Source organism: Eptatretus burgeri, chromosome 7 (genome assembly GCF_056783735.1).
Source record: "Eptatretus burgeri isolate ZD-2024b chromosome 7, Ebu_testis_v1, whole genome shotgun sequence".
NCBI lineage: Eukaryota > Metazoa > Chordata > Myxini > Myxiniformes > Myxinidae > Eptatretus > Eptatretus burgeri.
Genome location: NC_140967.1, coordinates 59,654,701 through 59,678,530, shown reverse-complemented (window position 1 = coordinate 59,678,530; position 23,830 = coordinate 59,654,701). Strand labels below are relative to the sequence as shown.

At 42.9% G+C, this 23,830-nt stretch overlaps 1 protein-coding gene across 17 annotated transcripts in view; it reads right to left on the bottom strand.

Moving 5' to 3' along the window:
• E2F4 (E2F transcription factor 4) overlaps positions 1-23,830 on the bottom strand; it is a 163,755-nt gene that overhangs the window by 50,662 nt on the left and 89,263 nt on the right. The window lies entirely within an intron of this gene.

Genomic DNA, 23,830 nt, shown 5'->3' with positions numbered 1-23,830 from the left:
CCTGGAGGGAAGAATGGGATTGAAGACAGTGTGGGAATTTATACCAAAGTTGGGAAAAAGAGGAATGAAAGAGTGAAGGTGAGCAGTGATTTATGATTTTGGTAGTTTTACCAGAAGGGGGTTGCTGGCGGACCTTGAGCGCCCTCGAAAATATGGGGGGAGGGGGGGGACAGATAGCAGACAGAGCGGGGGGGGGGTAGGCCGGGGAGGAGACTGTAGAAGACAGAAAGACCACTGACCTGCCTGCGGTGAGAGAGTGAGAGGCCCAAAGACTCAGCCTCACCGCTGGAGATACCAATGATCCTAAATGCCTTGGTTTCCACAACGTGAAGCAGAGAAAGGTGAGAGGCAGGAACACCAGCCCAGAGGGGAGAGAAGTACTCCATCAGGCTGCGGATGAAAGCTTTGTATGTGGTCAGGAGCTCAGGTGGGCCGCGGAAGAACTTTGAACGACGGAGGATTCCCAGTCGGCAACTGGCTTCGGAGGCCAGGTTGGAAATGTGGCTTTCCCAGGAAAGATCATGGGAAATAGTGAGACCCAGAAGGTTGAAGGAATGGACTTCTTCCAGAGGATTGTTGAGAAAGGGGGGTGGGGGGGGTCCAAACGGGCCTGAGAGACATAGTGAGTGTAAGATTTGTCAGGATTAAAAGACATGTTCCACGTGTTGGACCAGTTTGTGATTTTATCCAGATCTGCAGAGAGCGAAGAAGCTGCTGCTTGCCCGTCTGAGGGATAACAGATGGTACGGCAGAGGGTGGAGTCATCAGCAAAGAGATAAAGAGGATTTTCCAGAGTCGGAGAGATCATTGATGAAAACCAGAAAAAGAACAGGGTCCAGAACACTGCCTTGAGGAACTCCAACCTGGACAGGAAATGGGGATGAAAGAACTCCATGTAGGGACACACGTTGACTGCGACAGGAGAGGAAGTCTGTGAGCCATGAGTGGAGAGGCCGTGGATGCCATAGGAAGAGAGTTTGGTGAGCAGAGCAGGGTACCAGAGTATGTCAAAAAGCACATGATATGTCTAGGGAATATGGTGGCTCTGATTTCATGTTTGGCATTGAGGACCTCCATCCATTGTTGGGAGAGCAGAAACAGCATATCCAGGGTAGAGTGACCTGGTCTGAAACCAAATGATGATCGGAAATCAAGCCATTGAAGAGGAAGGATTTAATGTCTGAAGCGATGATGCATTCCATGAACTTGGCTGATTGGTCTGTAGTTGCAGGGATCTGTTGTTGCACCTTTTTATGCAGTGGTAATGTTTGCTGATTTCCAAGTACTGTAGAGGGCAGATGACCTTGAGCAAATGAGAGTGTGAATAGAACAGAGAGAGGCTGAGCAAGAGCAGAGGAGCAGGTTTTTAGGACACGTGGGCTGATGCCATCTGGACCAGTTGCAGAATCCGACTCGAGGTGTGACAGCAAGCTCTCCATGAAATGGCCAATCGGGCAGATTTGATCAGAAAGCCCTGCAGAACAGAAATGCCAAATTTGATGCTTGTATCATAATTTGCACGATTTTTCTACTATCTACTACATTATATGGAAAGATGTCAGATTTGAGTGAAGGCCCCAGATGTTTGAGGTCCACACTGTTAAGGAAGCCACTGACACTTTTTTTTACTTTTCATTCCTCTTTTTCACTCTTTCATTCCACTTTTTTCCTGCCTTTGGAATAAACTTTGGGGTGAGAGGGGTGAATTGGCACTGAAGTTGGAAAAAAATAGGACGATTGATGTAAAATGAACATGTATTGCAAAATGTTTTTATTTTTATTTTTTTATTATGAGGTCAGAGATGTTACTAAAGATATTACTTGAGGGATGCAATAAAGGCGAATTTAGAGAATGGAGAGAAGAAACGTTGTAACAGTTGGATTTTTTAGGCAAGGTATAAAAGAAAGATCGTATTGAGAGCAGTCTGTTGAAATAGGAGAAGAGTAGTGAATTATGATACAGTAATGAGAACCACACGTGTGAAAGAGCAAGTTGAAGCATTACAAGACTGTTTTTTATTATTATTATTATTATGATTATTTTTTGATAAATATTACAGAAGATTACTTCAAGGAAAGGTTGAAGAAAAATCGTGAGGTGAATAGTTCGGTCAAGAACCTCAATTCCGTGACCATTCTCTGGCTAGTAAGGTTTAACGATTGATTTGACTTCTAATGACCTTGTATAAAAAATATTTATCCCCCATGTCCCTCCCAAAAATCCTGGCATTTTTTTTTTCAGAGGCCCAAATCCAAGATGGCTGGCGGCGCAATCTTGAAAAATTAAGTTTTGAACCAGAGCACCTAGAATCATGTACAAAGACACTTTTTAGGGTAAGTCGACCATGAGGATTCCGAATCTGATATTAGTTTGATGTGATGACAACACTTTGACCCAGAAATCCAAGAATGCCACCATCCGGTGGAGCGAAAACGTAACTTTTGAATGGGAGCACCTAGGTTCATGAATAAACACATTATTTCTACTAAATCTATAATGGTCACGGAATTGAGGTCCTGCTTAGTGAATTGTTATTTTTTGTATGTGTGTGCATAATTTCATATCGCACACATATTCTTCATATACTTATTTCTGTCTTTCCAGAGAATGTACGAGCGTACGAGACGGCACTGAGAAGCACAGTATTGAGAAGATAGCTGTCAAGACAATGTCCACCGTTCCGTGAGTCCTCCAGTGTGGCACGCTTTGCAATGAAGCCATTGATGCCATTGTCTCTGTTGAGAGTTGGGAAAATCTCAAGAAAAAGGCCGTTATGGAGTGATCTTGACAAGTTCGGAGATGTCTACACATCGGTCGATTGGGATAATGGTCCCAGCGTACAATGTGTCCATAAATCATGTATGTTGACCATATGGAATGCCAGGAAAAATGGAACAGGCCAAGACAAGACATAAAAATAGCTCCGCAAAGCGGGCGTAACCCCTCAGCCCCTTGACGCAAACCAATTTCAATATGATGGCCATATTGAAAATCGCAGTACGCCCATTTTCGAAAGGAACCTTCCTCTACTCAACCCCAACACACCCAGCAAAAATGGATTTAATCGGACAAGGTGTTCTCGAAATTGACGGAAAACAATTTCAAGATGGCTGCCGTGGCGGCCACAGTGAAATTCACAGCATGCCCATTTTGGAAAGGAACCTTCCTCTACTTAACCCCATTATACCTCGCCAGAATAAAATCAATGTGTGAAGCCGTTCTCAAGATATTGTCCGGAAACCAAATTCAAGATGGCTGCTCCAGCCGCCATATTGGATATCGAATTACGCTGACTATCGAAAGGAACCTTCCTCTAAACACCCCCATTGTATCACACAAAAATGAAATCAATAAGTCAAGCCGTTCTCAAGTTATTGTCCGGAAACCAAATCCAAGATGGCTGCGCTAGCCGCCATATTGGATAACGGATTGTGTTGTATATCAAAAGGAACCTTCCTCTAACCACCCCATTATAATAAAATCAATCTGTCAAGCCGTTCTCAAGTTATTGTCCGGAAACCAAATTCAAGATGGCTGCCCGAGCCATATTGGATATCGCATCGCACTGATTATTATCGAAAGGAACCTTCCTCTACCCAGCCCAAACACACACTGCAAAAATGGATTTAATCGGACAAGGCGTTCTCCTCGAAATCGAAAAACGAGAGGTCGAGGAATACCAATCTCAGTCATCGACCATGTCTGAGGCTTTCTCCTCAGCTGCCGCTCCACCTTCCAAGCGGCTGCGATCGAGTGTAGAAGGGCTGATACATGAAAAAACAAAATGTGTGTGGTGCTGTAAACCGGAGTCGGCCAAGCACCCTGAATCAAAGCTGTCCCTGATATCGTACGATCATGCATGGGCAGCTTTCAAGAGCTACACGGTGGTCCTCGAAGATCAGAAAATGCGAGACAGAATCAACTGTGTGATCGATTATGCCCCTCTTGTTACAGTTACTCAGAGGAACCAGTGATGACCCCTACGCGATTGAGATCAGATATCACAACAAATGCTGGTTGAAATATGTGCGGTTACCAGAAAATGAGTGAAGATGACAAACTCCCACGCATGCACAATGTCAATCTCCGTGAGGCTCAGATTATCTTCTTTGATCACATCAGAACAGTTATTTTTGATGAACATGAGCCAAGGTCACTGCAGAGCCTCCTCAAAGACTACAGCTCCATCATATCTCGATATGGCTTCCCAACATCCGGCGTCAAGTCATTCTTTATCAAAGATATCCTGACCCGGGAGTTTGAGGGCAGGATCGGCTTCCACTCCTGCCCTCAGAGGAACCAGAGTGATCTCGTCTATGACACGTCTGGGGGTGGTTCATATGTCGAAGCAGCGCTCTCCGCCATCGGTGTCAGCAGTGGGCAACTGGTGCGCAACATGGCTGAGCGGTTAAAGGATGACGTCAAGTCAATCAAACTCAACCCGTGGCCGTCGAGAGTCAAGGAGCTAGAAGAGGAGGAAGTGCTCTTGCCTCTCCTGGTCCAGCTGCTATCTGCTTTGCAGGGGAAGAAGGGGGGTAGATCTGTCTCCCAGCACATTCTCTCTCGCCTCCCTCATCACACAGCACATCACAAAGCGACCCACCACTACCGCCATCAATGCCACAGTCACCCTTAACGGGATGACTCGCAGCAAGGAGCTTGTTGACTCGTACTACAAGCTGGGCATGGAGATCAGCTAGCAGGATGAGGAGGGAGATGATGATGTACAGAGGAGGAGGGGGGATTCATCGGAATCTGATGATTCAGAATCTAGTGAGGCAGAATGCTCTGATTCGGACTGATCATATCTCTCAAGGTCATATTGATTCATCAGTTACAATGTCATAACAATGTGAAGTATGACACGAAGGCATAATTAGTGACTTCTAAATATGTTTTTTTCAAAAATGTGTTTCACTTGTGTTGTGGTGTCATTTTTCTACAGAAAATGGCCAAAAAGTACCATTTTCAGGGTAAAATGATTTTGTATTGACATGTTTTAAATAGTTTAATTTGCAAACTGTTCAAGTTACAGCTATTGAAAATAACTTATTTTGAGGTGTAATGAGTTTACTTGTCCTGCATTCATCAATTATATATACTAGCCGAAACCCCGTCACAGACGGATTCCATTCATTCAACCACCCTCACCAGCTCACCCACACTCGAGGGACATGGAATGGACAGGGCGTGCTTGCCCCCGCCTACTCATCCCCCACCCCTGCCCCATTTCCCCCCGCCTTCAATTTGCTTACCCCCGCCCAAAAATTTAATTACCCCAGCCCCGCCCCCCTGTCCACCCCCTTCACACTCAATCCCGCCTAATTGACCCCAGCCCCCGCCCACTCATCCCCCGCCCCATTTCCCCCGTCTCCCGCTTTCAATTTCCTTACCCCCGCCCAAAAATTTGCTTACCTTGCCCCCCGCCTCTTCACTCCCTGCCCCCGTCTCTTCATCCCCCGCCCCCGCCTCTTCACTCCTCGCCCCCGTCTCAACAAAAAGTGTTTATTCTGCTTCAGAGTTGAAAGTTGACTATTGCCACGATGTGCGATGCACTCTTTCAGGTACGAAGTTTCTCACTCCAGGTCACAGTACCGAGAAACACATGACGCAACCACTAGGAGGAGCACAAAATTGATCCTTCAGTATTAATATATAGAAGATACAATGTCTCTTGTTACATTTTTTGTGTCAAATTCACATTCTGAGGTAGTCAGCATGTGCAGAAGAGGGTTTTACATTGCAGACGCTATTTTCGAGGAGTGGAATTACACCTCTCAGCGGTAACGGTCTGTCGACGACAGACATGATGACGTCAGTGAATGACCGATAATGTCATGATGTCCTGACGCCTCTCAGTGGTGACGTCACACGTCGCCATGAAAACGAATGTAAAACGAAAAGTGTTTATTCTGCTTCAGAGTTGAAGGTTGACTATTGCCACTATGTGCGATGCACTCTTACAGGTACGAAGTTTCTTTCAGTCCAAGTCACAGTACCGAGAAAAACATGACGCGACTGCCAGGAGGAGCACAAAATTGGTCCTTCAGTATTAATATATAGATTATTCATCAGTTTACTTTACTGCAAGAGATCCTTATGGAGGTAGTTGCTTTAATTGCAAAAATTACATTTTTGCTCTACCAGATGGTGGCCATCTTGGATTTCTGGGTCAAAATGATGTCGTAACGTCAAACTAATGTCAGATTTGGAATCCTCGTGGTTGACTTACCTGAAAAAGTGTCTTTGTACATGATTCTAGCTGCTCTGGTTCAAAACTTAATTTTTCAAGATGGCGCCGCCAGCCATCTTGGATTTGGGCCTCTGGCAAAAAATGCCAGATTTTTGGGAGCGACATGGGGGCTAAATTTTTTATAAAAGGTCAAACCTTACTAGCCAGAGAATAGTCAGGAATTGAGGTTCTTGACTGAACTAATGTATAGTTCGAAAGGACACAAGGGGGAAAAAAAAAATTTGATGCATTTTTGAAGATTGGGTAAGATTAGGGAATGGAGGGTTGAAGGAAGAAATCATGAAGGTAATGGTGAGAGTGGGTCAGCTCAAATAGAAGGAAGATGGTGTTATGGCAGGAGGAGGAAGAAGAAGGATCGGTACTCATGGGTATGGAGGGAGAAGGGGCTTTTGTGTTTTTTGTAATATTTTTTTAATTTTAAGACAAGAAAGAGAGGGTGTAGTTGGGAGGAGAGATGAATAACTAGAACAGAGATGAATGAAGAGATGAATAACCAGAACAGCACTCTGACATCATGACATTGACAGAAATGCCTCTGCCCATATTATCACATCATGATACACACTTGCACCAACTTTGATTTAAAATCCCTCAAGTGGTTCTCATATCAAGCATCACATTTTTACCTGACATGACCTCTCGATGTCAAAATCTAATCAGTTCATCTTTGCATCATAATGTATACTTTTACCAAGTTTAGTCAAAATCCCATCACTGGTTCAGAAGTTAGCGTGGTAACAGATTTTTTTTTTACCTACCGGGACCTCTGACCTTTGACCTCTTGACCCCATAATATAATCCATTTATCTTTAGAACATTACACATACTTGTACCAAGTTTGACTAAGATCTAGTCAGCTGTTCTTATCGCACTAACGAAAACCTATCATGATGGACAGACGGACAACTCAAAAGCATAATGCCTCCGGCGACTTCGGAGGAGGCATAAAATTTCAGCATTTTGAGTAACATATTTACAAGATTTATCATTTATCATTGGTGTAGCACACTAAGAAGAAGAAAAAAAAATTGTGGTCATCTCTTTCAGTTTAAAGTTTAAGACTGTTCCAAGATCAGGGTGGCCATATAGTACTTGTTGTTATAGTTGTTATTCATAAATGTATACAATCATCACAGCCCCTTTTTCTGGTATCCCACAGGATACGGTTTGTCTGACAACTATAATTGGTTTTATTGGTAACTTTGTGAGAAAATATGGCTTGTAAAGTTACATTACGCATACCGAATATATTGTTGTGGTTGACGAAATTCACAAACCACCATTCAGGTCCCTTAGGTGAGATATCTCTGTAAGTATATGTGTAGTTAGGCCCAAACCCGTTGTCTAGAGGGAATAAATGTCATTCACTCGGGCTGCGACTCTTCAGGATAGCCGTTTTTCTTTTACTATCTTTATTTTGGACCAGCCGCCATTACTACCACCACCAACCACGTCTCAACAGCCATCACAACAACAACCACCAACCACAACGCCGCTTCACAACAACAACCACCAACCGCAACGCCGCTTCACAACAACAACCACCAACCACAACGCCGCTTCACAACAACAACCACCAACCACAACGCCGCCTCACAACAACCACCAACCACAACGCCGCTTCACAACAACAGCCACGACCTTTACCGTCACAACTCGCCACCATCGCATCCCCCACCATTCTCGCGCCACTTGTGGGCACCGATACTGGACTCGTGTAGGGCGCGCACCGAGCAGCGTGTTCAAAAACATCACGGACTTTCCACAGAAAACGGATCAAAAACGACTCACGCCCACTTTTGTTCCGTCCAATCGGTGAGCGAGGGGCGATTTGGCCCCGCCTCCAGGGCGTTGGAGGGCGGTCGCTATATGCAAATTCATGGATCAAAAAGCATTCACGCCCACTTTTCCTCGGGCCAATGGGGAGCCAGTTAGAGAGGTGAAGGGTCGGAGGCAGAGAGTCAAGGGTGAAAGAGCGAAGCCACGGGGCTTATATAAACGGCTGCGTTCGTCAGTAAAAGGAGTTGTGCGGAGTTCAAGAGAGTCGTCGGTGGAGCTGGAAAGAAGAGTTGGGACGAGCCAAGAGAGGAGACGGAGAGGGCGAGTAGACGGAGCCGTGGAGAGGTGACGGCGGCGAAGGCGGACGAGGGGGTGCTCGCGTCGGTGCCGGGAGCTGCACAGGGAGAGGCCAGTAACGCGACCGAGGTCGAGGAGGAGACGCTCGCCACGGGACCCGAAACAGGGTGATATCCTCCTTCCCCCGAGCATCAGCAACCCCCTCCTGTTTCCCCCCCGCGCTGAGATAGTGCGACAAAGGAGGCCCCCTTCCCACCCCCTACCAGACACTGTCCGCGAGGCCCGCGGAGTTGAGGCACCACCGCCACTTCGCGTCTCATCATCAGACGGGTGGCCCGACACGGTCTCTGCCCCAGGCCCGCCTACCCCCCTCATCCTGGAGGGTGGTTCTCTTTTCTTTTGCTTTGGGAATATGTGTTGTCGGCGCCGTCTGTGAAGTAAAATTGTATAAGTGTTGCCGTGTGTCCGGTAGTCGGTTAGATCTGCATTGTTGCATTTGCTTTTTGTGTAATATTGCATTGTCTTCTTCTTTTACATGTGCTTTTGGTGGAATTGTATATGTGTGCTTTCCGTTCATTGCGAAATAAATGTGCTTATTGTTGAACTGTTATCCCGCTTCGCTTCGTCTTTTCTTTCATTGAATCTCCATCTTGCTTCACGTAAAGGGTTGGTCGTGGGCTAAAATGCCCGATAATTAATCGAACCGTCGAGGCCGACGAATAACACCGCTCGGTTATCCCGATAGTACGGAACGGGTCGCTTAAAGTGGCCCGTGTCCGAAGTCGACCTGCGGCGAGGTGCGATCGCCCGGTCTACCCTCCGTGTGGGTACTTAGGTAGGTCGAATTTGGCGAGCAACCCTATCCCACGCGGGGGCCAATTGGCACGATCGTGGTGAGACCGAAAGGTCCACCCGTGACTGGTTCCCGGCGTTAGTCCGAGAGGGTCACGACTGGATTGTCCGTCCGGTGGGCGACGTGCCGCGATTCGAGTTACGTGGCCGTCAGCACGCCGGCGGGCGCGAATCCGCAACAATATGCTGAAATGCATGTTATATGAGAGCAATATCAAAAATAGCTCATATAATATTCCAGTGTATTTCTTTGCAAACTATTCCACATTACTTGAAACATATATCCAGGGCTGGATTTAGGGCAGGGCCCACAGGGCCACGGCCCAGGGCCCCGCACCTCCCAGGGGCCCCGCGCAAACGCAAAGATCACAAGAAATTCTGCTATTTCCCCCCTTTTGTTTGTTTATGAAAAAAATCGAGTTCGTTTGTGGAAATGGTCAGTGAATCACGAAACAAATACTCAATATCCCTGTGAATTTGGCATCTGTTTGGTTATGTTAGTCATTTATTTTACATCTTTGAACTTACTTTTTTTCCTTTCCACTGATCATAAGAGCGCAATCTTAAGGTCTACCACAGAAATAGGTCACACGAAAAAAGTGAGGGTTTTCCCAATCCCAGCAAGCTATGGCCGTCTCGATTTCATTTTTGCAAAATTACATGCCCGCCTTTAATCTATGTTTGCTATGTACTGCGCAGGCGTACTGCTGGGGTGGTTATACTATAATTGTGTAATTCAAGTTTACACACCGGATAATATTTTATTATATTTATAAGGTGTGTCTCAGTGGCAGAGTGGTGAGGTTGCTGGCTGGTCACCTCAATGTGGATTCGGCGGAGAGGGTTCGAATACTACCGGTGGCATATGTAAATCATGTGTCATGGCCGAGACACGGTGGTTTCCTCCGGGTTCTCCGGTTTCCTCCACTAGAGAGACACACCTCGCAATAATAATCTGAGCCATGGAGAGATACTCGACAAGCCCAAGGCTTCTTATCAATCCACATTAATATATCTCGATTATTATTATTATTAATGTGTGTTCGGTGTCAACTGCTGAAATATTGCTTTCTATTGTAGGAACTGCCTTTGTGTGGCCCTGGTTGAGCCATGGCGGAACGTGAACATGATCGAGGAAGAAAATACCAGTCTGGTGCGGCCAAGCGGAAGGAAAGCATAGCAGCCGAAGGTGAACGGAACAAGCTACCCAAAATTACAAGTTGGCTTAAGAGTACAACAGCCACAGTCGGGTTATACAATGAACAGGATAACAACGTGAAGGGAAACATAGCTACGACTACGTCAGCATTATCTGCTGTTGGCCCTGCTCCTTGTTTCAGTGCTGCTGATGCTAGCGGTGATAAAAACTCAAACGATTCTGCTTCAGAATGTGGTTCAGAAGTAGACAGCGAAACGGCTGAAGATTATGAAAAAGACATTGGCCTTTGGCCAGACCAGCTACCAGAGAAGTTCCGAAACTACTGGATCGAGAAGGATAGTGCACAATGTCATAATGTCGACAGTGACTACAAGAACTCCGCTGTCCGTGATGGAAATGAAACTCGTCATTGTACAAAAAATTTGTTCAGGAGAAAACACACGTTATCTGGAGAAGAAATCGATCTCATTTGGTTGTGCTCTTCTGAAGAGACCGGCCGTCTGTTCTGTTTTATTTGCCGTCTGATGTCACCCATGTCAAACACTAAAAGTCGGTTTACATCCGGGTTCCAAGATTGGAAACACGCTTGGGAGTCGATAGGAGGACACAGTAATTCAGATCAGCATAAACAGGCAATGTCAAGCCTGGCCAGCAGAAAATCATTGCAAGGCCGCGTTAACGCTGGACTAGTTCGTCAGTATGAGTCAGAACAGCACTACTGGCATGAAGTGCTACGACGGTGTGTGGATGTCCTCGTGTTTCTATGTGAACGTGGCCTGCCCATCCGAGGTGACGACGAGGTGATCGGTTCGGTACATAACACAAATTACCTGGGAGTGATGGAGCTTCTGAGCAAGTACGACACTTTCCTTGCGGCACATCTCCAGAAACATGCCAACAAAGGGAGCGGTAACGTAAACTACCTCTCATCGACAGTATGTAATGAACTAATCAATGTGTTGGGTAGAAAGGTTCTGAGTGCCATTGTAGCGGAAGTTCGGAGGGCCAAATATTACTCCATATCGGTGGACTCCACTCCGGACGTGTCGCACACTGACCAGCTATGTCTAACCATCCGCTGCGTGTTGCCAGAGGGGCCAGTAGAGAGGTTCTTGACATTCGTGCCCTTACTGAATCATACCGGAAAGGAGATCGCAGAGGTAGTTCTTGATTTTCTCCAAACGAACAAAATTCCGATCCCTGACTGTCGCGGTCAATCGTACGACAACGCCAGCAACATGTCTCGAAAATACCGCGGCATCCAGGCGCACCTAAAAAGTCGTTGCGAATTCGCCCAGTTTGTTCCTTGCATGGCTCATTCTCTCAACCTCATCGGGACGTGTGCTGCTGAGTGCTGCATGGCTGCTGTGACTCTGTTTGGTATCGTTCAACGGCTGTATGTTTATCTTGTGATGTCAACCTATCGTTGGCGCAAATATCGCGATGCACTGAAACACATGCCAGTCGTCAAGTGCTTGTCAAATACACGGTGGTCGGCCCATGCAGATGCTGTAGAAGCACTGGCCAATGGATTCCAGCAAAATATCATGGTACTTGACGATCTTGCAATGGATGAACATCGAAACGCCCAGAGAGAGATTCAGGACCACACCTACATACCCATCATTGATCAGCTAACAACGTCACTAGAAGATCGCCTCAAGGCCTATGGAACACTCCGTCAACGTTTCTCATTCTTTTCAGAAATAACGACCATGCAGACGGATAAGCTCCACGACTCCGCTGCAGACCTGGTCAAGAGTTACCCGAACGACCTGGAACCTTCTCTGGTTTTGGAAATTGTACATTTCCAGGCATTTCTCAAGATGATGCAGACAGAAGACTCGGAAAAATTGTCTGAAACTACTATGTTTTCCACAATCCAGAACTACGATATGATGGCAGCATTCGCCAACGTGGAGATAGCTTTGCGGGTATACCTGTCAATGTTTGTCACGAACTGTACGGGAGAACGATCATTCTCCAAATTGAAAAGGATCAACAACTATCTGCGTAGTACGATCGGCCAAGATCGTTTGGCATCGCTGGCCATACTGAGTGCTGAACACGAACTATTCAGAAGAGTAAGCACACGCGAAACAATCGAGGACTTTACGTGAATCAAAGCCAGGAAGAAGCTAAAAGATTCTGTAGGTTATTAACATCTCGCAAATATATTGTAGCAATTACCCCAAAGGGTGCAATAATGCAATCATATCTGCAAAAACGACAAAAAAAAAACTTTCTACATTGAGATTTGAGATGATACCATCACGTTTTGGGTTTGCGATTATTTTCTCTGTTCCGTTGTTTTCATCCATAGTGGTGTTTCTTGTATATAAACTTTTGTTACTTGTAGTTTCTGAAATACATGTTTTTACCCATAAACTGTGGTTTTTTCTTTTGCCCAGCCTAGGTTGGTGCATTTATATATGAATACTTTTATAAGCATATATGAAGTAAAAATTGCTGCGGCCCCGAGAGGGCCCCGTGTACTTCTAGGGCACCGCAACACATAAATCCGGCCCTGCATATATCTAGCATAATCTAACATCATGTCTTCCCTTCTCTTTACAAAAAACCAGATGCGGATTGATGAAGGCATCTTCATTTTACAGCATTTTATATATAAATAATAGAATGTTATAAAATGTACAATTTCAATAATATAATTCTTATCCTCTCTGTATGGATAAATGTACAAGTACAACTGATATATTTTTGCCCAGTTTGCTCATATAATACATACAAACAAAAATTAAACTGATTTTAGTTCAAAAGCAATACCTTGAATGAAACGAGACAGCCTGATCAAAACATTTCAGTCTGTCCGAAAAATTGTGTAGTGTCCGTATAGCAGTATAGATGGCTGAATATTTTTGGCTGTGATATCGAGAAAGTTTCCTATTGTTGCTCCTATTTAACCACTGATGGAGTGGTCCATAATGGGTATTTCAGAATTAATTTATCAATGCATCGATAACTGGCTGTGCCACATATATATATATATATATATATATATATATATATATATATATATATATATATATATATATATATATATATATATATATATATACATACATATATATATATATATATATGTATATTGTGTGTGTCGTGTCCGTATACCAAATGTAGTGTCCATATACCATGCGTTTTCCTGGGTAAAATTGGGCATTAAAATTAAATGATCAATATGATTTGGATTTTATACTTTGGTTTATTTGTAAATATGCCTTTTCATGTTATTGACCTATATTAGAAGTAACTATATTATGAACAGATCCCAAATCAAGGCAAATGTAAGTCCACAACAGGCATGTAGTTGTAGATGCATACATCATACAATAACTAATGTGATTCATTCAATACAAATAATGGTGTGTACGAATCTGATTTGTAAGCAGTATCAAATAGGTATCAGTATCAAAAATATCAAATATCAGTATCAGTATCAGATATTAAACATGACCACAAATCCTGTTGACATAAAGAAACCTAGCATGCGATTTAGTCCGGATGTCAAACACTATTTTTCAAGATGACCTTGCATTAATTAGGGTCCGCATGTTTTTCTGCATTTTTGTGATCACCAGACCATCTGAATGAATATTCCGATTGATGCCACTCTGGCACCCTTGAGCATTTTTGTAGAAACCCATTAATATGCAAATTAGCGGTGGCCATTATCGAAATTACTATTTTTCTTAATATCTCCAAAATTAAGCATCCAAATAGCCTGGTTGAGGTGTCCAAACCCATGTTTTTAGGGTCACTGGTCATGATAAACCAATGTTTTTAGGGTCACTGGTCATGATAAACCCACTTACAATTTGATAACATTGAAATTTAGCTCATGAATATGTAAATTAGCAGTCGCCATTATTGAAAATGTAGATAAATAGACATATAGATAGAAAAAAAAAACACTTCAGTCTTTGTGAATATAGATCACTTTATTATTCATACAGATTCAACAATTCGACAGTATGCAATGAAAGCAGCGAACAACATGAACAAAAGAAGACATTCCTGTGTAAATCAAATGTTCATATATATATATATATATATATATATATATATATATATATATATATATATATATATATATATATATATATATATATATATATATATATATATATATATATATATATAAATAAAACAGGTTTGTAAACCTTATGAAGGGTACTTCAGTGCTTGGTGTTTCATTCAGTGTCAGAGTCATCATCAAGGGCAAATGCAGCAGCTGTTTTGGTGTGCTCATTCCTGCAGCCAGTATCTCTATGGCATGTACAGAAAACTGTGCATGGTAACTTGGCTGCTGTGCAGCGGCATTGAGCTGTGTAGCATTGATTGTCGGAGGAACATCCACATCGCATTAGCTCCAAGATCTCTGGTGGTGCAAGAGCAACGTTGGGCAGCAGCATAATTGAAAGTAATGATCTTGATGCCTCATCACGTTTCCATCCGTACTGAGTGGGATCCAGAGGTGGTGGCTGCAGCTCAGCAGCTGACTTCCATATTGCTCTCTGGATATGAGGACGTCGCACGTTTTGTTCAAAGGACTCTGTAGTTGGTGGCAGAGCCTTTAGGTCTGGTGCTTTGATGGCATTTGGTTTCGCCATCTTCATAGACCACACCTCTTTGCGAACATAAGACATGTTGCTTCTCTCCTAGCTACCACAGCAAACAGCCATGAACACAGTGGCTTCGGCAATGACATCATCAATAGATGCATCCACATTCCCAAGTTTTTGAAGTGAATGGCCTGCTGCAAGTGTCTTCTTGCCAGTCAGTTTACCTCTACCATACATCTGGGCAACGGTGTCACAACCTGTCAGTGTGTGTAAAGCTAGTAGGTCTTGCACCATCCCGGCATGCTTTCTGGCATTGGCCCCAATGTCGATCAACGATCGGCCAAGACATGTTGCTTCCATTGTTACGCAGCATTGCAGATGAAGTTCTGCGAAGTGATACACAAGCAAGATGAACACATCAGTATCATCACAGATGACTGTGATGCATTTTGCACCATCTTCGGCAACTTTAGCGACTTGCTGAATCATGATGACATCTGCCTCCTCATGCGTCGTCTTCAAATGAGTGTGACACCTTTGGGCACCTTAGTCCGTGGTGTATTTCCACTGGTGTAGAATCCTGTCCCGTAATGAAGAGCCTGTGTTGGCTCTGCTTTCTCTGTTGACTAACGTCAATCAAATTCTGGCAAATCAGTTCTATCAGCTGAACTTTGTTCTCAGTTACTGACAGAACCACCAGCTCTGGAGGCAGTGGAGTCTGGCGGTTCAACATGTGGCACCTGCAAGCCTGCTACCCAGCTCTTGCTCATCTTGTTCCACTGTTGATGCTGAAATCATGATATCTGTCAAATACCAGATATTCATCTGATTTGTCCACCTTTGCCATGATGTAGTTCGTGAAGTTGTCAACAAAGTCTTGCACAATTCCCCTGTTAGGCCAATGAATAACCCAGAGGATTGCACAACCATCTAAGATGGTGACTTCAGGTTGTGGACCCAGTCTTGTTGAGATTTCCACTTGGAGATTCTTCTTCAATGTCAACTTGGTCTTTGCTATTCTCATCTACCCCTTTTCATCGAACATTGATGTTGGCACAGGTGCAAGCTCGTACTCCAAGACGTCACATAGTTTGATATTTCGACTTTGGAGTCCCATGACCCTGGATTAGATGAGATTTAGATCACAAACCTCAGTAGATCCCACACACATGACTTTCTGTGTCACTGCATTGGTATGACTTGTTTAGATAAGGGAGCGTTGAATCCTGCTGGCCAGCTTTCTTCATACGAATGCATCTGTGCTCGGCCAATGTCAACTGCCCCTAGCGCATTCAATTTCTCCGGTCCAATTCTGCCAGTTACAATGTTGACAACTCTGTCTGCCTGTTCGTATGGGTCAAGTGGGTCGATACAGGACTGGAGTTTTCTCCTTATCTTATCTCGTCCCTCTGCATCAGATCGTATGCGTGATGGCTTCTCTTCCTTGTGAATGGCCACCTCTGTGACTATGTGCCCCTCAGACATATCTGTGAGATTGTGGACTATCTGACGAAACGTGTGCATACGATCGGGCCACTTCTTCAGTGAAGAAGGCTTCAGTGTAATGCGAACGATTCCATGTATGCCATGATCGTAGCGCATGAACGTGGACTCGATGTACATATCTGACCATAGGCCCTTCTTGTGCCACATCACATGATCTCCTTTTAAGAACATTTCCAGAATGTCTCCATGAAGCCTTTCCATCGATTGAAGGCAGTAGAGCCCATATCTAGCATAGTTATGATGTCCAGCCACGAAGAAGTAGGAGAGCATCTCCTTCATAGCCCAAAGATGCAATGGCCAGTCTCCTTCACGCTCAGCACGAACAAATGGCATCATGATGAATACAGGTTTCACAAGGTTCTGTACCCATAGTTGTGTGGTCATGCTCTTTGTTGCTTTGGTTTCAAGAGTGTCCATTAAGTCTTCATGACTTTCTGCCTGAGCCACGTTGGAACGAAGGACCTCTTCAGTCACCAATCGCAGGGCCCTGAAGTTTTGGGGAAACTTTTTTCCACCAAGCATATGAGCAACAACTCCAAAGGCAGATTTCATCATGTCTTCCAGCCCACTTTCAGCCATCAAGTTCCCCACACAACCGATGAAACTCATAAGGGTGTGCATGCCACTAAGCCTTGGTATGAACTGGGTAAATCGCTCAGGATATACCCATTTAACATTAACGGACACTCGATACAGCTGTTGGTCATTTGTGAAGATGGTTACGGTTTGTCCACACACTGCGGTCAAGCGTTTTCCCTCCTCCATTGCTGTAAACATCGTGTCCGGATCAGCTGGATCCATATCTATGTATGGTGTATAAATGGCCCTCGTTGCAGGTTGGATGGATTGTCCTTGCTCTCTGCAGAGCTTCGTATTAAAGCCACCAAACTCTGGTGTGTTCTGATCAGAAGCGATTTGCTTCAGAAAAGAGAAATCCATATTTTGAATTCTCCCAAGTTGTATCGCTTGATGAGCCAATACGCGAAGAGGTAACACCACATGTGTGGCTTCTTCAACTGGCATCGCTGGATTCTCAGGTCCCTTGTACCTTTGAACCGAAATGTTTTCTGTAACAGGTGTCTTCATTTCATCATGGGTCAATCGTCTGATGATGGCTTCATCTTCAGATGTGGAAGATATCTCCTGATCTTTTATGGTAAGTAGTACTGCAAGATAATGTGTTGAAACGAGTCCATTTTGGGATGAGATATTTGTGTTGAAGTTGTCAGTAACAACCTGAACGAGGCCACATTCAGCATTGGTGGTTCCCCTAATCCCAGAGTGAACAGTTGCAGCCTTTGCTGCTGATCCCTTGAAACACTGAAACTCATCAAAGGAACAGGTCACACGATAGTTGTACAACTGCTCGATGAGGCTTTTACAACTAACTCCCAGTGCTATTTGGAGTGTCGTTGGTCGATCGGTGATCATATTCATTATCATGTTTCCTATCAGAGCTCCGGGAAGTGTGCAGTCCAGTTTAGCTGATATTGTGGAGAGTAGCAATTGAAGGATAGAACTCACTGCTTCATTATCAATATCTATATTAATTCTAGTCTGATAGGAACTGGGGTCGGACGACAACTGACTCGATTAGTGTGCAACCTTCTTGGCAATTCGTTCTATGGAAACATCAATGGCGTCATCTTCATCTGATGCCACTAAGTTGATCGCAGTAGACGCTCTGCTGCAAAACAAGATTAAACTTGCGACACCTTCACCAGACAGAACCAGAAGCTCAGAGCCAAGTATATCCAACAATTTGGATAACAGGGTTCGGCGAGAGTATAGCTTTCCTCCATGATCCTTGTACATATTGTAGACTTCTACTGAATTCCAGATGCGCAACATGTCGTTTTTCATCGATAGGATGGTAGAACTGACAGCTGGCTCAATGTCCTGAGTTTCTCTGCCACTGTGTGCTGCTGCTGCAACAGAACAGGGTGCCATGAAGGACTTTCTGCAGTCATCGTGATATCTCGCATCAGCAGCATGAAGATCGCTGATTGCGCCCATTAATCGTATCTTGACCTGGCGTCCTTCTTCATCCTGGCGGGAATCGATAACATCTAGAATAGTTTGTTTGAAAGTTGTCCGATCAACACGATCTGCAGTCCTACAAAGGAGAACTCGCCGCCAAAGATTAGGATTCTTCTTATCAAAGTCCATGATGCACTTTTCTCCGCAAAAAATGCAATGTTCTTTAAAGTCAAATAGTGTCGTCTTTGAACAGCGGCTTCTTTTGCTTGTTGAAGCATCTTCCAAACAGACATTACTCATTTATTTCAAGTGTCTTTCTATGTGTGAGGGCCCTGTCACACCTTGACGTTTTAGCCAGCGTATGGCAAGGTATCAAAATGTATGTAAAACGCTGGCGTACGCTGAACTATTGATGTTTTTTTTCAGTTTTGGACATATTCATAACGAGTTGGACGTATGCATAACGTATTAGTAACGTACACAGAACGTTTCGATAACATATAACTTATATCAACGAATGCTGAGCGTGTTGTCGGCGTTCACAACCTATGCCCAACGATAGTCTAACTTATGCATAGCGCTGCAGCGTATCGCCAACAATCACGTGGCGTAGGCTATTAATAGGCTGCGGCTCAACGATTCAAATCATAACCGCACTCGACATCGAAGTGTCAAGCCGCTGTCACACCTTGACGTTTTGGCCAGCGTATGCCGACGTATGAAAAATTTGCCGAATACGCTGGCACACGTCAAATACGTTATGGGTAAGTTTTGTATACGTTAAGAGCACGCTGGCATACGTCGTAGTACGCCGAGTACATCGAAAATTTTCAGCATGTTGAACATTTTTCGACGTACGACACACGTTCCGCATACGCTGACCATAAGTTGTAGGCACATTAAGCGATCGTTGACACACGTCGACACGCGTTACTTGTAAGTTACTCATACGTCGAAACACGTCGAGGTAATGGTTGGCGTCAGTGTTCCAGACTCCCTGTTTTTTTTTTTCTTCGGTATGACGGTGATGTTGACACTTCGATTTCTAGTGCGGTTATGATTTATATCGTTGAGCGGCAGCCTATTAATTATATTATATTATAACTGCACTAGAAATCGAAGTGTCAACATCACCGTCATACCGAAGAAAGAAAAAAAAAATCCAGGGAGTCTGAAACACTGACGCTAACCATTACCTTGACGTGTTTCGACTTACAAGTAACTTGTGTTGACGTGTGTCAACGATCGCGTAACGTGCCTACAACACGTTACTCATAGATTAAAAATAAGTTTTGGGTATTGTAAACAGCACCTCGACGTGTTTCGACTTATGAGTAACTTACAAGTAACGTGTGTCGACGAGTGTCAATCGCGTAACGTGCCTACAACTTATGGCCAGCGTTATGCGGAACGTGTGAGCCATACGCTGGCATACGTCGAAAAATTTCAAACATGGAAAATTTGTCTAACAGCTCGGCGTACTACGACGTATGCCAGCGTACTACGACGTATGCCAGCATGCTCTTAACGTATACAAAACTTACCCATACGTATTCGACGTGTGCCAGCGTTTTAGACAAATTTTTCATACGTCGGCATACGCTGGCTAAATTGTCAAGGTGTGACAGGGCCTTGAGCATGATGTGTACGTTGACACACAGTCTCTATGGCATTTGAGCTCGATAGATTAGTCTGCCTGTAATCTCTGTTCAAGCACTTCATGTATACCATCTTGTCTTGCTTTGCTTGACCGGATGATACTTCACACTCTGTCTGGACCAACTGTTACCAGAGGTTTTCCAGCTTTAGTTGCATCACAGGGACTGAAGAAACAGTCTCCCATGGTGATGGAGCCTCAACCTGTAACAATAGAGGTAATTATAAACATCAGTAAACATTTAATTTCTTTGTTCATATTTTAAAAAATTCTCAGGAAACAGGTTCCACCCTATGTACTTTTAAAAATCAATAAAATACACAGTTGCTTTCAGATAGATTATGTTAAATAATAAATTAAAAAAAACTTGCTTACAAATAATATCGATCATTCTACTGTATCAGAAGACATTACTCTTACTTAAAACTCAGTTCTCCATGTTTCTTTCATTACATTACAAGCCTCAACTTACTTGATCAGAAACAGTTCATGCTGTTGATCTTCTGAGGTCAGCCATTTCTTCATAACTGTACTGGGGATAAACGGCTTGACGCAAGTTATTTTCAAACAGTTTTGTTGTTGTTGTTGTATAACTGCACTGCAAAAACGCCGATCAGAGCGGACAAATTCAGGGGGTAGGGTTAGGCTAATTTGCATATTAATGAGCTAAATTTCAATGTTATCAAATTGTAAGTGGGTTTATCATGACCAGTGACCCTAAAAACATGGGTTTGGACACCTCAACCAGGCTGTTTGGATGCTTACTTCTGGAGATATTAAGAAAAAAAAATTTTTTTGATAATGGCGACCGCTTATTTGCATATTAATGAGCTAAATTTAAATGTTATTAGGTTTTAAGTGAGGTTATCATGACCAGTGACCCTAAAAACATGGGTGTAGACACCTCAACCAGGCTATTTGGATGCTTTTTGAGATATTAAGAAAAATAGTAATTTCGACAATGGCCACCGCTAATTTGCATTTTAATGGGTTTCTACAAAAATGCTCAAGGGTGCCAGAGTGGTATCAATCGGAATATTCATTCAGATGGTCTGGTGATCACAAAAATGCAGAAAAAAAACATTGTACGGACCCCTAATGCACACTTTTCTGGCCAACACTCGGACTAATTATCGAGTTCATACATGTGGTATACGCACACTACACAAGATACCAAAATTCACCTATTTCTCTCTTATCGCAGATTTTACTTCTGTGTAACACAAGAATCATGGATACTCGCAAGAAAAAAACTGAAATTAACCAACCTGACCATGTTGACAAACCACAAAACAAGAGAACTGTTATTGTGAAACGATATAGAGCCAAATGCAAGGAGAATAGTGAAAAGTATGAGTCAATGAAAAGATGTGACAGAGAACAAAAGCAAGCAGCCAGAGCAAAGGTGAGGAAGGACCCGCTGCAGCTGGACGATATCAGAGAAAAGAAAAGAAGAGAGATGAGAGCATTCAGACAAAAGAAGAAAGAACAGGCAGTGACTCGGGAACAGCTGGATTCGCCATTAGAGTCGGGACAATATTATTTAACATGATTTAAAACGCAGGAGAAAGCAACTGGAGTGTTAAAGAAAGAGGGAAGAAAGCCGGAATCGAAAAGAGAAGGAAGGCCTAATCAGTCTGAAGAAGAAATTGGTGTTGCGCAATACACAGACATGTTAATATATTGGCTTAGAAATGTTAGAATTAATATAGAAATTCATCAGAGGTTTCATAAACTGACAAATGTGCATACTTGTACATCATACATGTATATATTCACATATATTGACTGTTATTGGCGTGACAATTAACGAGATAATCTCTATTATTCAAACAGCCAAAATATTCTTTGTGATGTCGTGTCCGTATACCATTTCTGATACTATGTGCTCTTCGCAGCCCAATGTGAATATTGTTTGAAAAACATGATATATAGAGGCTTGGGTTGGAGGATCGCTTGAGAACGGGAGCTCTGCGCTGGGCCGCGATATGAGAGGGTGTAGGGCAGCCCGGAATCATGGCGAAACCCAATCATTATCCCTGTGTCGTAAGAGGCGACCAGGGTTGCGTCAGGAAGGGCATCCGGCGTAAAACCTGTGCCAAATCAGTCTGCGGATCATAATGGATGATCCGCTGTGGCGACCCCTAACGGGAGCAGCCGAAAGACAAACAACAACATATGTATGTATATATATATATATATATATATATATATATATATATATATATATATATATATATATATATATATATATATATATATATATATATATATATATATATATATATATATATATATATATATATATATATATATATATGACAAGGTGTTCTACATTTGAAAGTTTTGATACTATTAAATATTTCATAGATAAGGACAAATTTGGTACAAATTAGTACATGCAGTACATAACGTTGCTCCGGTGTTTCACTTGAGACTGATCTAAATGCTTTAACATGTTTATCAAGCTGTTAAAATTGTTAACTTCAAGACTAATGTTGATTATAAATGCAAATATACTTGATCCTTGCAGATTGAAAAATAAATAATTCAATTTACATGCGATTTGTTCATGTTGTTTGTTGGTGTTAATGACTGTAGTGTCCATATACCGATAAATTTGGATTTTGACAGGCACACTTTGGAACACTGTAATTTTGGCATCAAGCATCCTTATCAAACATTTCAAAGAGTGCCATAAAGGAAATAATGTGTTCTGTTGATAAAAAGCAATAAACACAAGCATAACTCAAACTAATAATTTTACAAAATTGCACCATCGATGCACACCCTGATCTTGGAAGACCCGTACGCAAGTACGAAGCAAAGAAATCATTTTGTCAGTCTTTGACTTCCCAAATAACATTTAATTTGGGATTTACTGATCCATCAGTCACAATAGTGGAGGTGCAATGAAGGACTTCACCACTAACATCACTGTTAGCCTCCCACCTTCCTCTCCCCTTGGGACTGCATGCAGGCAGGCCTTTACCAAGTAGCATTCGTTTTGATTTTTAAATGTTACCGCCTGATTTTATATCGAAACAAACAAAAAATAAATAACTAAATAAAGGGAGGATATTGTAATTGGCTCCGTCTGTCTGTCTGTCTGTCTGACTGTCTCCTAAACAGTTGGGCAGAAATTCAACAAACTTGGTAGTTATGATCAACACATGGCACAAATATTGTTCTTGCAGTGTCATTTTTGCCTCAACCCCCATTCAAGGCAGCCCTGGTTCATTCTATGATATTCATATGTACATACATGCATTATATACATACGTATGTACATACAAACTGAATTATTTAACATCGTCGGATAGGATATAAAACTGCACAATATTTTGAAATACGCCTTCATTTTATGAGATAAACAAGAATTCAAAGTCAGCACATTTCATTGTGCAAAATATTTATACATTTAAAAAAACTAATCCAAAAGGTTGTTTCGTAGAAATATCCTCCCCTATCTCCCCTTCACTCCCCTACCCCACAAATGATAATGTGCAGCAACACATAATCTTGAATTTACTCATATATTCCACAACCTGCATAACTGTACAAAAAAAAAGATTCTTTTTTTTCATCTGCAACTTCTGCTTAACGTCAACTGAAATGGGTGATTTTGAGCTTTCCCTAACTGGGTCCAGCGGTCGATGGTCCAATGAAGTTGAAAATTTGCACATGCATACATCATCACGTAATGAGCGTGATGGTAAAATGACTTTTTTTCAAAATATGTTAATTTTATTTTTTTTTATGT